Source organism: Coffea eugenioides, chromosome 4 (genome assembly GCF_003713205.1).
Source record: "Coffea eugenioides isolate CCC68of chromosome 4, Ceug_1.0, whole genome shotgun sequence".
In the NCBI taxonomy this organism is placed as follows: Eukaryota; Viridiplantae; Streptophyta; class Magnoliopsida; order Gentianales; family Rubiaceae; genus Coffea; species Coffea eugenioides.
The window spans coordinates 22152379-22170670 of record NC_040038.1 but is presented as its reverse complement, the minus strand read 5'-3'; positions in this window follow the sequence as shown (position 1 = coordinate 22170670).

Below are 18292 nucleotides of genomic sequence, written 5' to 3'. Positions count from 1 at the left end.
TCAAAATTGACATATATGAAACCAGAAACTCACAAACAGGTTGGCTAACCGCACAATTGTTAAACAGCAATAATTCAGGCTACCGAAGTCCGATTGAAGTGTATCTTATGGTGTTTCGAAGCTAAGACACAACTCTACATTTCTTATGAAGATCTCCATGGCCAAATCCTGCATTTTCATGATCAAAAATGGAAAACTACACAAAAACAGAATTCTGGGCGCGAAACAGGTTTCATGGACAGTCAATGGTATTTCGGTCATTTCACATGCTACAGTGGTAGGATCAAGATGAAATTTTACAGGCTACTATTTTATACCATTGGCTACAACTTTCATGTTTTGGGAAAAATCTAATTCGGTAAGGATCATGGTGAAAAGTCACGGTCAGATTGGGTGAAAAGACAACCCTGTTCGCTGAACTCCTACCTAGACCAGTCTGGGTATTTCCGAATTATCTCAGCATATACAACTCCAATTCCAGTGATTCCAAAGCCATTTGAAAGGTAAGATACAAGGATATGATTCTTAAGAAGACATCAACAACCAAATCGGTAGTATTCCCAGTCAAACTACCCAATTACCAAAGCTGATTATTATTCTCGGATAGAAACAGGGTAGCAAGGGTATTTCGGTCTTTTCACAGGGTACCGAGCTCAGATTGAGCTGAAAATTTACAGGTAACTAGAAAACATAATTCTCTACAACGTTTATGTTTTGTGATAAGGGCAATTCAGCCTCTAACCTGGTCAAACAGAAACGGGCAGAATTGAGGAAATGAAACCTTAACTGGAAATTTTTGCATTCAAGTCAGAAATTTTCCACTAAAACATCTCTTTAGCTATCACAAGTCATTAATTTAACATAATCAAGAACAAAGGAAGGATGGCTAGACATGATACCTTCAAATATCAAGAAAGGTGATGACTTAGGAATTTTTCTTCCAAAACAACTCCACTACAAGCTTTAATCCTCCTTAATAAGTAACTTTGATGGAGTAATCTTCACTTTTAATGGTTAGAAATCAAGATTGGAGCAAGGGATTGAAGTACAAGATGAACGATTTCCTCTCTTTTCTCTCCTCAAAATTTCAGCCAACAAGGTGAAAAATGAAGAAACATTTGGTCAAAATGGATGTTTAGTAAAGTTAAGAAAAGTTAGTCAAAGTCCCCATCCAATGGTTTCATGACACTTGTCCCTCTCATTAATGTCATGCCTAACTTTTTTTGTCTTTCTCACACCTATCCACTTGGTACCTCTAAATATCTCATAACACCCGATAAATTAAACCCAGTATCCAAAACTTAACCTAACTGGCCGAAATTTTCCGAATTTTTCGCACTAGCGGGTCCCACGTCCGATATACGCTTTTAATTTCTCAAAAACTAACCGATACTAGAAAAATCATTTAAAAACTATATTTACTCATAAAATTGATCTAGAAAAATTTCCTGATAAAGAAAATGCAGAAAACGTGCAATTAAGAAAAGTACGGGTCCTCACACTCTCTCCCCCTTAAAGAAATTTCGTCCTCGAAATTTTTACCTTCATTTGCCTCAGACGAGTCCGGAACTGTTTGGGTGCCTAACGCAGAAGCTTTTGCTGGCCCACTAGTTCGGTTCCCTCTTTCATTTGCTTGTTTTGTTTTAGCTCCCTCCAGTTGCGGAATACTACCTCCGCGTGACTGTCTCCTCGGACAGTTGCTAACTTGGTGCTCACCACTCCCACAAATCAAGCACTTCCGCCCTTTCCGCCAATAATCGTTCTCGGTATGATTGGCCTTTCCGCAATAGCCACAAGTCAGGTGAGAAGCCATCTTTTGGCTTTCTTGAGAAATTTCCTCAGGTCCGATTTGGCTTCCTTTAGTAGACCTTTTATCTACCGCCCCTATTGTCCATGGTGGGTAGGACAAAAATTTTGTTTTCTGCGTTTTGGAAGGGACTATCGATTCACTTGGTTCCTCACTCATACTACCAGCTACACCTCTTTTCCGTGTTTGGGAGGCTTTTACTTGTGCCTTTGCATTCTCGATTCGTTGAGCCTTCTCAAGGGCCTCCGTAAATGTATTCACTTGCGCTGCTGCCAACGCCTCTTGGATGTCCAAATTTAGTCCCTGTATAAACCGTCTCACTCTTCTCGGTTCTGTGGCTACTAATTCTGAAGCAAACTTGGATAGTTTGGTGAATTTCGTTTCGTATTCAGCCACACTTAAGGTCCCCTGGCGTAGTCCAATAAATTCGTCCTCCCTCCTTTCTTGAACTAAGGGTGGGAGGTATTTCTCGTTAAATTCTCTTACAAAATTCGCCCATGTCCAGACAGTCTGTTCTCTTTCCCACTTTGTTCTAATTACATTCCACCATGCCCGGGCCGGTCCCTCAAATTGAAACACTGTGAAATTCACCTGCCTCTGTTCAGTGTAATTCAAAGCTGTGAATATATTCAGCATGGCCTCTAGCCATTGTTCAGCGATGTCCGGATCAGGCCCTCCAGCGAATTTTGGAGGTGCAAACTTTTGAAACCGCTCCAGAGCCTTATCCTCACCCGTCTCAGGGTTTCGGGGTTGATTTACGGGTATTTGACCTTGTTGATCTACTAATCTTGCCAAGATATCCGTCATTTGTTGCATTGCCGTCGCCATTTGGTCTCCAGTTGCAACTCTCGGTCCTTGTTCTTGTTCGGCGGACGTTTCCCTTTCTGCTCTAGGTTCTGGGGTCCGTTTAGTTCCACGTCCCTGACTACGTCTCCCGTCCATATTTGTTTCCTTCCCTCTCTTTTCTTTTTCCAAAAGTGGTTTAATGAATAAATGCAGTAAGGTGACTCAAAAGTAACCAAAATTAAGGCACCAAATACACAAGTAAACATATATGCACATAGCACTCCACGTATCAAGAAAATAGATGATCAACTACACAAGTACGTATCAAATCAGGCAAATATTCATATGCTCAAATACACCAATTAACGTCATGTAATAAGAATATATGGGTGAATCAAACGAGGAGATGATGTGTCGTCCCAGTCTTAGCTAAGGTAACCCCGTCCGGTCCCTCACGTCACTTACTATTCACACCAGATATCCCTTAACCTCTTGTACTCATTCCAGTCAAACAGAGCCTGTTCATGTTCCCACAATACAAGTCTCAAATACTTAGCACTACCTCAAATCTGGAGTACTTGGGTACGAGAATCCGAAATAAGATAATTCACCTCTCGAGCTGGCCAGTCCCAAGAGTAAACCATCTACAATCGGAATTCCTCCCAGACGTACCTATCTATGGTCCTCAGATTCCACAAGAAAATTTAAGGCCTATAACGTTCACAACTCATAGCTTATGCTCGAACGAGCACTTAATCCTTCATACCTATTCACCACTCAGTCCAGGCTCACTCCGCGCAGAGACCACGCGAAGCAGGCTCTGATACCAACTGTGACAGTTCTCAGGGTCACATCACGGGGTACCTATCAGCTTGCCACCCGCACGCGGGCATCCCCTACGGAGAGTTTCGCTTCGTGACTCTTCACGAACGAGAGGCTCGGGGCTTTTCCAGACGAAGGACGTAAAGTCCCAACTGTCGGCATATGGCTCTGATACCACCTATGACAGTTCTCAGGGTCACATCACGGGGTACCTATCAGCTTGCCACCCGCACGCGGGCATCCCCTACGGAGAGTTTCGCTTCGTGACTCTTCACGAACGAGAGGCTCGGGGCTTTTCCAGACGAAGGACGTAAAGTCCCAACTGTCGGCATATGGCTCTGATACCAATTGTGACAGCCCCACCTCCCCCTAAGGCAAACCAAAGGGTTCGGCAGACCACCTGCCCAGCTCTCGCCGGGACTCAGTCGTTCACTCACACAAATCAGAAATAGAACCACAAGAAAAAAAACAAAACGAGGATCCAAAATTTAAAACAAAACTTATATACATAGATATCTCAGAAGGAAGTACAACCGTCAATAAACAGAGGTTCTCAATTCACCATACAACCAGCCCATGCTAAGCACTAGAGCGAGAACCGTTACAAAAGAAAACCAAGAGCTAGACCCTGCTAGTCTATACAGGCTCTCATCCTTGCTCGCCTTCCCCTGTTAAGGAAAACAAACTAAAGGGGTGAGCTATAAGCTCAGTGAGGTTCCGAACACATAAGCAACAAGAAGTTCAATGCATTCATTACACGTTACTAATAATTCAAATACAAAAGAAAGCGATAAACACCTTCATTAAAAGGATACGTGCTCACAAGGAGCCATTCGTTCATTCATTCTCAATTCGTTCCCTTATACCTTCAATCATTTGAAAATGCATTTGTATATAAGTAAAACCCTCATTCGTTCATTCATTCACCAGGCTCCACCAACCTCCACCAACCTACAAGGTAATACTCGAGTATACCAAAACGTTCACCCAGGTCCCTAATCGCCCGACCGAGTCCGTTTCTGGCTCGAGACGACCGGTAACTAGGGGCAGTGGCCAGTTCAGCCAAAAGGCTTACATTCATGCACAAATAACATTTCAATCATTGAATCATTGAAATTTTCACAATCATCTAGGCCGAGTGCGATAAAGTACACACTTGCCTAGAAGACTCGTTTTAACAATCATTGAAAGCATTTAACATATTATCAAACATTCATACCAGCCATATAGTCATGAAACATAACAAACAAGGAACACTCACCTATACAAGCAAAATAACGTCCACTTCTCAATCACCAATGAAACCTAAAAGTAAACAAAGAACACATTACAATCCATCTAGCATGGTTTAGATGAAATCAAGGATTACCCGACTACTCGCGAGTAAACGTATAAAATGACTTTTAAAGTGTCAAAAGAGCATATGGATCCGTGGACGGAAATTACTAGGGTTCATAAACCAACCGCGAAACCAAACTCAAAAAGGTTATGAAATTTTCGGCAGAAAACACTTTAACCAACGACAAATCAAAATCCAATAAGGTAAGCTAAGAAGTATTGTTTCCGGAATCGTTTATGTAGCTCAAAATCAATAGAATCTATGCTTTGATGAAAATCATGAAAAGTGGCAAAACTATCTCCCTTTCACTCTTAAAGCTTCACTTAAAAGTTATTCACTTGTGGCCGAGAGAACCCTAGGTCAACCTCTATATTTTGGTAAACAATAAGTAAACGTTTGGAATTTCAACCCAAAGAGGTATTAGGTTTTCGAATAGTAAAATGATCATTTTATTTGCCAAGCGGAAATATACAGGTTCAAATAGAAATTTAGCCCTCGGCCACCTTTTGAAAGAGCCGGTAACATTTTCAGTAAATACGTCCAATTCGTCACAAAATACATTCACCAAATTACTTTAACTTGCTCACATTACAAGAAGATAAACGGACGGCATGTCCTTTGTGTTTACCTATTTTCCAGCCATTAATGGCTTCATTATTTTCCTCAAAACAGTCCCAACATCTCATATAGAATAATCTCATGTCCAAAAGCCATTCACTAGGCTTAAAGTCATGTAAATACAAAAATAAATACAAAAATCAAGTTAGAAACATGTCCGGATAAAAATAGTTTTTGACACCATTTTGCGGTTTTGGCACCATTGGCGCTACGATTATCGGATGAAGGTACAAGACAAACTGTTTCGAAGCTAACAAATAGGGCTAAAATGTTGAAGAAGGCCACTCAGTCCAGTTTGTAGTGAAACTAGGTCAAAATTGACATATATGAAACCAGAAACTCACAAACAGGTTGGCTAACCGCACAATTGTTAAACAGCAATAATTCAGGCTACCGAAGTCCGATTGAAGTGTATCTTATGGTGTTTCGAAGCTAAGACACAACTCTACATTTCTTATGAAGATCTCCATGGCCAAATCCTGCATTTTCATGATCAAAAATGGAAAACTACACAAAAACAGAATTCTGGGCGCGAAACAGGTTTCATGGACAGTCAATGGTATTTCGGTCATTTCACATGCTACAGTGGTAGGATCAAGATGAAATTTTACAGGCTACTATTTTATACCATTGGCTACAACTTTCATGTTTTGGGAAAAATCTAATTCGGTAAGGATCATGGTGAAAAGTCACGGTCAGATTGGGTGAAAAGACAACCCTGTTCGCTGAACTCCTACCTAGACCAGTCTGGGTATTTCCGAATTATCTCAGCATATACAACTCCAATTCCAGTGATTCCAAAGCCATTTGAAAGGTAAGATACAAGGATATGATTCTTAAGAAGACATCAACAACCAAATCGGTAGTATTCCCAGTCAAACTACCCAATTACCAAAGCTGATTATTATTCTCGGATAGAAACAGGGTAGCAAGGGTATTTCGGTCTTTTCACAGGGTACCGAGCTCAGATTGAGCTGAAAATTTATAGGTAACTAGAAAACATAATTCTCGACAATGTTTATGTTTTGTGCTAAGGCCAATTCGGCCTCTAACCTGGTCAAACAGAAATGGGCAGAATTGAGGAAATGAAACCTTAACTGGAAATTTTTGCATTCAAGTCAGAAATTTTCCACTAAAACATCTCTTTAGCTATCACAAGTCATTAATTTAACATAATCAAGAACAAAGGAAGGATGGCTAGACATGATACCTTCAAATATCAAGAAAAGTGATGACTTAGGAATTTTTCTTCCAAAACAACTCCACTACAAGCTTTAATCCTCCTTAATAAGTAACTTTGATGGAGTAATCTTCACTTTTAATGGTTAGAAATCAAGATTGGAGCAAGGGATTGAAGTACAAGATGAACGATTTCCTCTCTTTTCTCTCCTCAAAATTTCAGCCAACAAGGTGAAAAATGAAGAAACATTTGGTCAAAATGGATGTTTAGTAAAGTTAAGAAAAGTTAGTCAAAGTCCCCATCCAATGGTTTCATGACACTTGTCCCTCTCATTAATGTCATGCCTAACTTTTTTTGTCTTTCTCACACCTATCCACTTGGTACCTCTAAATATCTCATAACACCCGATAAATTAAACCCAGTATCCAAAACTTAACCTAACTGGCCGAAATTTTCCGAATTTTTCGCACTAGCGGGTCCCACGTCCGATATACGCTTTTAATTTCTCAAAAACTAACCGATACTAGAAAAATCATTTAAAAACTATATTTACTCATAAAATTGATGTGACGACCCCACCTCCCCCTAAGGCGTACCAAAGGGTTCGGCGGACCGCCTGCCCAGCTCTCGCCAGGACTCACTCACTATCTCAATCGAGTCACGTACACACATTCATGAACCATAAATAACATTCCCAATTCAAGCTTATAATTTACATTGATAGAAATCGAGGTACAAAGCCTCAATACACCAAACTAGTTCAAAATGTATACAATCCAAGTACAACATGTTCCATTCGAGGAATAGCGCGAGTACAAGTCAAAAGTCAAAACAATTTCAAGAGCAACTAGACTACGCTAGTCTGTTCACGACTCACGCCTCACTCGTATTCCTGTAAGGAAAACAAATAGCGTGGAATGAGCTAAAAGCCCAGTGAGGTTTCAAATAACAAATTGCCCATTTTAAAAGTATGAATATCCATGTAGCAAGTTAACGGCATCAAAACTCATAAGAGTGGACAATAATATTTCAAGTAGCAAATTTCCAAATGAGCACATATAAAGTGCTTTTCGATTTTCAAAAGGAACAGCAATCCAATAAGCAATAATCACTTTCAAGTATAAGGATACGGAAGGCTCTCAGGAGCCAAATTTCCATTGCATCTCCAGAGCTTGATCAAGTAACAGTTGACACTCCGTCAACTTTCAAGTAGGTAACCAATCCAGTAGAACACCACTTACACGACTCTCCGTCCACCGTTCACCCCCTACTGGGCCCAAAATCCTCAATAAACACGTGTGGTAATACTCGAGTATACCGTTTAGCCGAGGAGATATCACTCCACTCGACAAAACAAGAGACCCAGGGTTCGTTACCCAATCGACCAAGCCCTTGCCGGCTCGACTCAAGTAACTTGCCGCAGGGTTTCTGGAATTCCAGGAAGTGCGCGCACCACAATCAAGTATATCAAGTCAATTGCAATCCATAAACAAGTACAAGTCACGTAAGGGCAAGTGCGATAAAGTACACTCTTGCCCTATCAATTCACGTATATAACATGTACTCATATTGGTCACGTATCAAGTTCAAGTATCAAGTTCAATTCGGTATTTGAAAGCACTCACCAAAAGATATAGTGCTTCAAGTATTCACGTTCAATTACACTCCAGGCTTGGAGTCCAGATCTGCGATAAAAATTCCAGTTTGAGAACTTTGAAACACGAGTCGAATTCGAAACGTTAACATTCCATTCATTAAAAATCGACCAATTAAAATTCATTTGAAAGACACTCGCGAAACACTTGCTCGCTTTTCAAATCATAAGGTTTTGTAGCATAAATACTTGGAAATAACACTTGAGTTGAAAGTACATGGAAATACAAGTTTACATTGGCCATTAAGTCTTTTCCTCAAGGTACGAGCTCGACCAAGTCTTAACATATAACACTCAAGAAACATAGTAGCAAAGGTCTTTACTAGTTCAAGTGATAAATACTTAACCTTCACTCAAGTCGCTAATATAGTTTTCTAGTCCTCGAGTAAAAATTCGGGCAGCATGCCCTTTGTGTTTACCTAATTTTCCAGCCTTTTAGGCTTCATTGTTTTTCTCAAACACAACCCAACATTATACATATCAGCAATTCATGTCAAGAGCCGTTCCATAGGCTCACAATATCATAATAACAAGAATCGTATTAAGTACAAGTGCAGAAATTCAATTTAGTTCAAAACAGATTTGACGTACAAATGCGGAAATAACATATCCGAGGCTACGCTTATCGGATTAAAATGAAACCTATGCCGTTTCGAAGCTAAGATACAGAGCTACAATATTCATGAAGGTCACTTAGTCCAGTTTCTAATGTAAATTGGTCAAATTCTCGAATTACTAAACCAGAAACCAATTCGTCGGCTGTTTAAACGCAGAACACTGTAATGAACATAACTCAGTGTACAAAAATCCAATTCAGGTGTTCTTAGAGGAATTTTAAAGATACTTCAGAAGACTACAACTTTCATGAAGAGCACTCAGTCAAATTTTCAATGTAACCTGATCAAATTCCCAACTCATGTAACCTGGTTTCAACTATTCGGCTAATCAGCCGCATTTCACTCAAATGACCATATCTCAGTCTACCAAGATCCAATTAAGGTGTTCTTGGAGGCGTTACGAAGCTAAGACAGGGTAATAAAACTTTCATGTTTCGGTGAAAGGCTAAATCTAAACGGATCATAGTGAATAAACTCAATCAAAAGGACTGAACTGTCCACGCGGAATTCTGGAAAGTGACCTAGATCAGCGAGGATATTTTCGTCTTTTCACAAGCTACGATGCTCTAAATGAGCTGAAATTTTGTGGGCACCTATAAAATACCATTCTGAACAACTTTCATGTTTTGACCAAAGGCCAATTCGGCCTCTAACATAGGGCTACAAAAACGGGCAGAATGGAAGAACAATTTTCCAGATTTCTGGGATTTTCAGTTTTTAATGTAACTTTCCTCAATTTCTTGTTCTAATCACTACCAAAACCCTTTATATAACCTTAATTACAACATATGTGAGTCACACATCAAGTTTGGCAGCAAATCCCCAAAACCCTGATTTGATTATTTCATCCAATAATCATCACAATCACTTGCTCATCTTGAAATCAAGCCAAAACTTAAGCTAAATAACATCTTAACACAAGATTTAAAAGATCAAGGACCATGATCAGATTGAATACCTCAAAAACAAGGCTTGGATGAGTGATAGTTCACTTCCTTTGAAATTTCTTGGTTCCTTAGCTTCCCAAGCTTCCAAACTTGCAATCAATCGGTTTAGATTTCTAGCTTAGCACTTGGTTGGTGTGAATCAAGAAGGAATGTGGTTGCTCAAGCTCTCACTTCTCTCTCTCTCCTGGTCGGCTGGAATGATGCAGAAATGGAAGGAAATGAAGCTAAGTTTGTCTTATAAGAAGATGGAAAGATAAGAATTAATTCTAGCCACAAGTTTGGCTAACACTTGGTTTAATCTCAACCACAAAATTTTCTCTTTCTTCCTTGCATTTTCTAACTTAAATTTCTTGGTCAAATCTGATGTTAATTAAGGAGATATTTTATCCAAGAGTCAATAAGTTTGTTTGGTAAGAAAAATGGTAGGCAAGTGGTGCGTTCAATCGGTAGTGCGCGGGACCCATCGGTTCGCGCCGTTTTTCTTAAAAACTCACGTACTACTGTTTTTTTTTTTCTTCCCATTCACTAACCTTATATCATTGCTACTACTCACATATTATTTCTCACTTAAAAGTCACTTTTAATCTCCAAATTTAATCCTTACTTTGTACCGAAAATTCATCCGGTGAAAAATTGCGAAAACCCTAATTTTACTCCGATCTTAAAACCAAAGGTGAAAACCTACTTTCTAGGTTTATTTACACTTATCGTGGAATAAATGGGGTAGCAAGCCTTAATAAAAATAATAATTTCCAAATAAAGGGACATTTTTAAAATAACATGAGGGATTTTCCAATTCCATAAATTGAATTTAGAGTTTCTATTAAAAGATGAGATATTGAAGGAAACCAGTTAATCACAAGTAAACTAGGGTTTTTGATTAAAATTTTAGGGTTTCTAATCTTTTTAAAACAAAATAAGGTTTTAAATCAAACCCAAAGAAATACACTTTAGTATCTTATTTATAAACAATCTCCTAATTTTCGGGGCGTCACACTCTCCCCTCCTTAAAAGAATTTCGTCCTCGAAATTCATACATGCACCTCGAAATAATGTAGGGTATTTTCCTTATATATTCATTTCCAGCTCTCAGGTTTCACTATAGTCAATATTTGGTTAAACAATAGTAAACACGAATCGTACCTTCTACTATCTCCAATGGTTCAGGTAAAGCCTGTTGATCCAGGGAGTACATTCTAGCTGGCACTCTTGACTTAGACCCTTCTAAATCATAGGCAATATAACACATTCAATCAAAACAAGTCGCATAACTTATAGAGCATTAATCTTACGTATCACTCAGGTACTACACTTAATCAAGGCTCGTAACACGTGGATAAGAAGGATCCCAAATCCCATGAATATCTTCAATATATTTCACGTCCATACTATTCACATTCCCCGTGCCTTTGCTTTCACAATCCAAATTTATCTCAATATTACGTGAGATCTCAGCTTATCGTAAAGGTGTCACTCTTTGGTATTCGGGGACAAGAATCCACAATAAGGTAATTCACAACTCGAGCCGGCCGGTCCCAAGAGTAAATCACCCTTATTAGAGATTCCTACCCAGCATACATATCTAAAATCTCCAACAATAGACAATCGTTCCACACTTAACAAGTCAATCCCCACAGTCCGAGAACCTTCTCCCGGCACGAGCTCAATAGGAGCTCTGATACCATCTGTGACGACCCCACCTCCCCCTAAGGCGTACCAAAGGGTTCGGCGGACCGCCTGCCCAGCTCTCGCCAGGACTCACTCACTATCTCAATCGAGTCACGTACACACATTCATGAACCATAAATAACATTCCCAATTCAAGCTTATAATTTACATTGATAGAAATCGAGGTACAAAGCCTCAATACACCAAACTAGTTCAAAATGTATACAATCCAAGTACAACATGTTCCATTCGAGGAATAGCGCGAGTACAAGTCAAAAGTCAAAACAATTTCAAGAGCAACTAGACTACGCTAGTCTGTTCACGACTCACGCCTCACTCGTATTCCTGTAAGGAAAACAAATAGCGTGGAATGAGCTAAAAGCCCAGTGAGGTTTCAAATAACAAATTGCCCATTTTAAAAGTATGAATATCCATGTAGCAAGTTAACGGCATCAAAACTCATAAGAGTGGACAATAATATTTCAAGTAGCAAATTTCCAAATGAGCACATATAAAGTGCTTTTCGATTTTCAAAAGGAACAGCAATCCAATAAGCAATAATCACTTTCAAGTATAAGGATACGGAAGGCTCTCAGGAGCCAAATTTCCATTGCATCTCCAGAGCTTGATCAAGTAACAGTTGACACTCCGTCAACTTTCAAGTAGGTAACCAATCCAGTAGAACACCACTTACACGACTCTCCGTCCACCGTTCACCCCCTACTGGGCCCAAAATCCTCAATAAACACGTGTGGTAATACTCGAGTATACCGTTTAGCCGAGGAGATATCACTCCACTCGACAAAACAAGAGACCCAGGGTTCGTTACCCAATCGACCAAGCCCTTGCCGGCTCGACTCAAGTAACTTGCCGCAGGGTTTCTGGAATTCCAGGAAGTGCGCGCACCACAATCAAGTATATCAAGTCAATTGCAATCCATAAACAAGTACAAGTCACGTAAGGGCAAGTGCGATAAAGTACACTCTTGCCCTATCAATTCACGTATATAACATGTACTCATATTGGTCACGTATCAAGTTCAAGTATCAAGTTCAATTCGGTATTTGAAAGCACTCACCAAAAGATATAGTGCTTCAAGTATTCACGTTCAATTACACTCCAGGCTTGGAGTCCAGATCTGCGATAAAAATTCCAGTTTGAGAACTTTGAAACACGAGTCGAATTCGAAACGTTAACATTCCATTCATTAAAAATCGACCAATTAAAATTCATTTGAAAGACACTCGCGAAACACTTGCTCGCTTTTCAAATCATAAGGTTTTGTAGCATAAATACTTGGAAATAACACTTGAGTTGAAAGTACATGGAAATACAAGTTTACATTGGCCATTAAGTCTTTTCCTCAAGGTACGAGCTCGACCAAGTCTTAACATATAACACTCAAGAAACATAGTAGCAAAGGTCTTTACTAGTTCAAGTGATAAATACTTAACCTTCACTCAAGTCGCTAATATAGTTTTCTAGTCCTCGAGTAAAAATTCGGGCAGCATGCCCTTTGTGTTTACCTAATTTTCCAGCCTTTTAGGCTTCATTGTTTTTCTCAAACACAACCCAACATTATACATATCAGCAATTCATGTCAAGAACCGTTCCATAGGCTCACAATATCATAATAACAAGAATCGTATTAAGTACAAGTGCAGAAATTCAATTTAGTTCAAAACAGATTTGACGTACAAATGCGGAAATAACATATCCGAGGCTACGCTTATCGGATTAAAATGAAACCTATGCCGTTTCGAAGCTAAGATACAGAGCTACAATATTCATGAAGGTCACTTAGTCCAGTTTCTAATGTAAATTGGTCAAATTCTCGAATTACTAAACCAGAAACCAATTCGTCGGCTGTTTAAACGCAGAACACTGTAATGAACATAACTCAGTGTACAAAAATCCAATTCAGGTGTTCTTAGAGGAATTTTAAAGATACTTCAGAAGACTACAACTTTCATGAAGAGCACTCAGTCAAATTTTCAATGTAACCTGATCAAATTCCCAACTCATGTAACCTGGTTTCAACTATTCGGCTAATCAGCCGCATTTCACTCAAATGACCATATCTCAGTCTACCAAGATCCAATTAAGGTGTTCTTGGAGGCGTTACGAAGCTAAGACAGGGTAATAAAACTTTCATGTTTCGGTGAAAGGCTAAATCTAAACGGATCATAGTGAATAAACTCAATCAAAAGGACTGAACTGTCCACGCGGAATTCTGGAAAGTGACCTAGATCAGCGAGGATATTTTCGTCTTTTCACAAGCTACGATGCTCTAAATGAGCTGAAATTTTGTGGGCACCTATAAAATACCATTCTGAACAACTTTCATGTTTTGACCAAAGGCCAATTCGGCCTCTAACATAGGGCTACAAAAACGGGCAGAATGGAAGAACAATTTTCCAGATTTCTGGGATTTTCAGTTTTTAATGTAACTTTCCTCAATTTCTTGTTCTAATCACTACCAAAACCCTTTATATAACCTTAATTACAACATATGTGAGTCACACATCAAGTTTGGCAGCAAATCCCCAAAACCCTGATTTGATTATTTCATCCAATAATCATCACAATCACTTGCTCATCTTGAAATCAAGCCAAAACTTAAGCTAAATAACATCTTAACACAAGATTTAAAAGATCAAGGACCATGATCAGATTGAATACCTCAAAAACAAGGCTTGGATGAGTGATAGTTCACTTCCTTTGAAATTTCTTGGTTCCTTAGCTTCCCAAGCTTCCAAACTTGCAATCAATCGGTTTAGATTTCTAGCTTAGCACTTGGTTGGTGTGAATCAAGAAGGAATGTGGTTGCTCAAGCTCTCACTTCTCTCTCTCTCCTGGTCGGCTGGAATGATGCAGAAATGGAAGGAAATGAAGCTAAGTTTGTCTTATAAGAAGATGGAAAGATAAGAATTAATTCTAGCCACAAGTTTGGCTAACACTTGGTTTAATCTCAACCACAAAATTTTCTCTTTCTTCCTTGCATTTTCTAACTTAAATTTCTTGGTCAAATCTGATGTTAATTAAGGAGATATTTTATCCAAGAGTCAATAAGTTTGTTTGGTAAGAAAAATGGTAGGCAAGTGGTGCGTTCAATCGGTAGTGCGCGGGACCCATCGGTTCGCGCCGTTTTTCTTAAAAACTCACGTACTACTGTTTTTTTTTTCTTCCCATTCACTAACCTTATATCATTGCTACTACTCACATATTATTTCTCACTTAAAAGTCACTTTTAATCTCCAAATTTAATCCTTACTTTGTACCGAAAATTCATCCGGTGAAAAATTGCGAAAACCCTAATTTTACTCCGATCTTAAAACCAAAGGTGAAAACCTACTTTCTAGGTTTATTTACACTTATCGTGGAATAAATGGGGTAGCAAGCCTTAATAAAAATAATAATTTCCAAATAAAGGGACATTTTTAAAATAACATGAGGGATTTTCCAATTCCATAAATTGAATTTAGAGTTTCTATTAAAAGATGAGATATTGAAGGAAACCAGTTAATCACAAGTAAACTAGGGTTTTTGATTAAAATTTTAGGGTTTCTAATCTTTTTAAAACAAAATAAGGTTTTAAATCAAACCCAAAGAAATACACTTTAGTATCTTATTTATAAACAATCTCCTAATTTTCGGGGCGTCACAATTGATCTAGAAAAATTTTCTGATAAAGAAAATGCAGAAAACGTGCAATTAAGAAAAGTACGGGTCCTCACATGTGAACAGCTCTAAACCTTGAGGAGAGTCTTTAAAACTGAGGTGAGATAAGTTGACGAATTTGCCATGTGATGTGAGTTATCAATGACATTGTGGTTCCTTAAGTTTTACTGGAGGATTATTCGGGACTAATGTCCAAAAGGATAAAGATAACTAGTTGTTAGGTTATTAGAAAAGCCAATGTATGAAATGTTTGAGATCATTTAGAATACTTAAGAGCCATTGATGTACTTAAGTAATGATCATGTTATTCGATTTAATATGTTATTTTTATTCGATTCATATATATATATTACACTATTCTAGGATATTGTGATTTGAGTGATTTGAATACATGATATAGTTGAATAAGTTACATGACTAATTAACTCTCCTTTTTCTCAATTCTCATATTGATTTTACTTACAAAAAAGAATATTTATATATATGTATACACCTTGAACTCACATAAAAATTGAAAATCAGGCAGAGTTTGGGTTTGGACCTTTTCTTAGAAATAAGAATGAATATTGGTCGTGAATTGGAGAGTAAATAGTTAAGTTTTATGTGGCATAAAAGCTAATTCTCAGATTATGTGTGAAGAGTAGAGGCGTTGGACCGAAGTTTAAGTAATTACGAACCTGCATGTCTGCTTATTTTTCTTAAAAGCATTTTATTCTCAAAAATGATTTGTGGGGTTAAATGATTTTTCTTGATCAAACGTTCAAATAACAAATGTTAAACCTCTTACCAAAAGTCGAATGCATTTAGAAATTTTGACCATCAAGACCAGAACCAATTTCCTTTCTTCTTGTATTCCGTTCGAATAGTCATTTATATATATATATATAGACCACAATTTTTCCAAATGTGTATTTGATATCCTGCTATTAGTTTGGTTACGAAAGGTACGTGAAAAAGCTTTCCCCGAACGAATAAGATTTTCGGTTGGCTGTCTTGGGACAAAAGAAGCTGTATCATTTCTAAAATTGTTAATTTTGAAAATCGAATTCTAGTAAATCATTTTGGACAATATGAGTACGACAATTTGGTGAGTGAAATCTTTTATAGAAAATATATCTTCGTACTTGAGTTTCGAACTACATGATTGAGTCATTTGATTTAGTCAAAAAAAAAATAAGAATTTTGAGGACAAAATTCATTTTAAGGAGGGGAGGATGTGAGAACCCCAAAAATATATATAAGCCTATGCATATTTCATTTGCATTCTTAATGCTTAAATAAATTTTAGCATTAAATCTAATTGTTTTTAAATAAGTGCGTAGAAATAAATTTTATGTGCATTATAGATTTTTAATAAACTTTATTATTATTTGATCTTAAATAAGTGTGCAAAAATAATTTATTATAGATTACAAATAATTCAATTGTGCAAAACATTTGATTATTTGAATTTTTGCCAAGCTAAATTAATAATTCTCGACGTTGAGTGTGCCATTGTTTTTATTTAATTCCTTGAGTTCAATAAGTTAATTTTAAGTATTAATAACGATAGGTGTTAAGGCGAAATTAGAATCAAGGGGAGTCGTTTTAAGTCAAAGCTCTTAATAATTATTTTAGGACGCTGAATTTCGATAACTTAATTTTGCAAGACTAGGACACTAGTAGGCTATTGAATTTCATTTAAGGTAAAATTTTGGAATTAGTTTAGGACGAGGGACCTAAGTGAAAGGTTGCACAAGTTGCTAAAAGACTAAAACAGCCTTCCTCCATTTCAAATCTACCATGCAGCCATGGAAATTACAAACAACTCCAAATCCTGCCGGTTTCACTTCCAATTTCATTCCAGCATTCCTATTGGATATGGCCGACCAACTCCACTCAAAGCCTCACCTTATATACCTTACATTACCACACACCACTATATCATTCACACTACACCACAATATCACAACTTCAATTTACTTTCTGTCGTGAGAGTGAGAGAGCAGCTACATAGGAATTAACGACGGGAGAGAGAGTGAGCCGAGCTTCCTGTTTCTTTTCTTTTCTGTCCGTAAACCAGAGAGGGAAGAGAGGGACTTGTGATTCGGTCTGTCTTCCATCTGTGAGCTGGTGCAGAGCTTGAGACCAGAGTTCCTTCATCCAGCCGCAAGCCAGAGCAAGGGAGAGAGGAAGAGAGAACTAGCGGTCTGTATTTTTTCTGGACAGCCGAGAGAGAGAATTGTTGCAGCTGCTAGCTGTGTGTTTTAGGCTTCAGGCTAAGGTAAATTATGGACTTAGATAAATTGTTTACGGGTTGATGAAGCTGTCTATACGCATGCATGTGGGTTTGTGAGGTTAGATGAGGAATTGAGACTTAAGAAATCTGGTTTGGAAAGAATTGAAGTTGCCGTGAGCTTTAATCAGAAATGCAGATGTAATCCTGTTTAGTCATAGTAATCTGAGCTTGTTTTGGTGCCTAATCAACTAATCACTAGCTGATTAAATTGTTTAAAGCTTTGCATGTTGACCTTAGACCATCGGATGCTGAATTCAGAAAAATAGAAATCTGATATGCGTAAGAATTAAAGCTGTCGAAAGTTTGAGCTGGAAATTTGATACTTTAATTAGCTAATCTGTAATAATCCGAGCTTAGAAATGTGTTTAACTAACTGAAAACAAGATGTTTAAACCATGCATGAAGCTAATTAGCCGGATTACGCTAGAAGAAAAAAAATGAAACACGACTCTGCTTCATGCAAGAACATCCGAGAATGGTTGAACCAAATTCTGGAATTGTGAATGATAGTAGTGCTGTCCGAACTTGATTTAAACCAGAGCTGATAGTAATTCCACTAATTAGTCATGCATGTTGGTTTTGAGTACCTAATACAAGGTTTTAGCTGAAGAAAATCCAGATTTGCGTCTAACTTAGCTGCTGGAAATTTTCTGGAATAGCCGAGAGACTTCATGTTTGTTTGCATTTGTAATTGCTGTCAAATGGAAAATTTTGTTATGAATTGCATATAGATTGTTAGCTTTAAGTATTAAGTGAAGCTTAATGGAAGAAAATCTGAGGAAAAGTTGAATTGTGGATTGAAACCGAGGGAAATTTTCTGCTGCAAAATATTCCAGCTTGGTCGAGAGAAGGAAGTGAGCATTTAATTAGTTTTGTTTTCGAATTTCAATTCAGA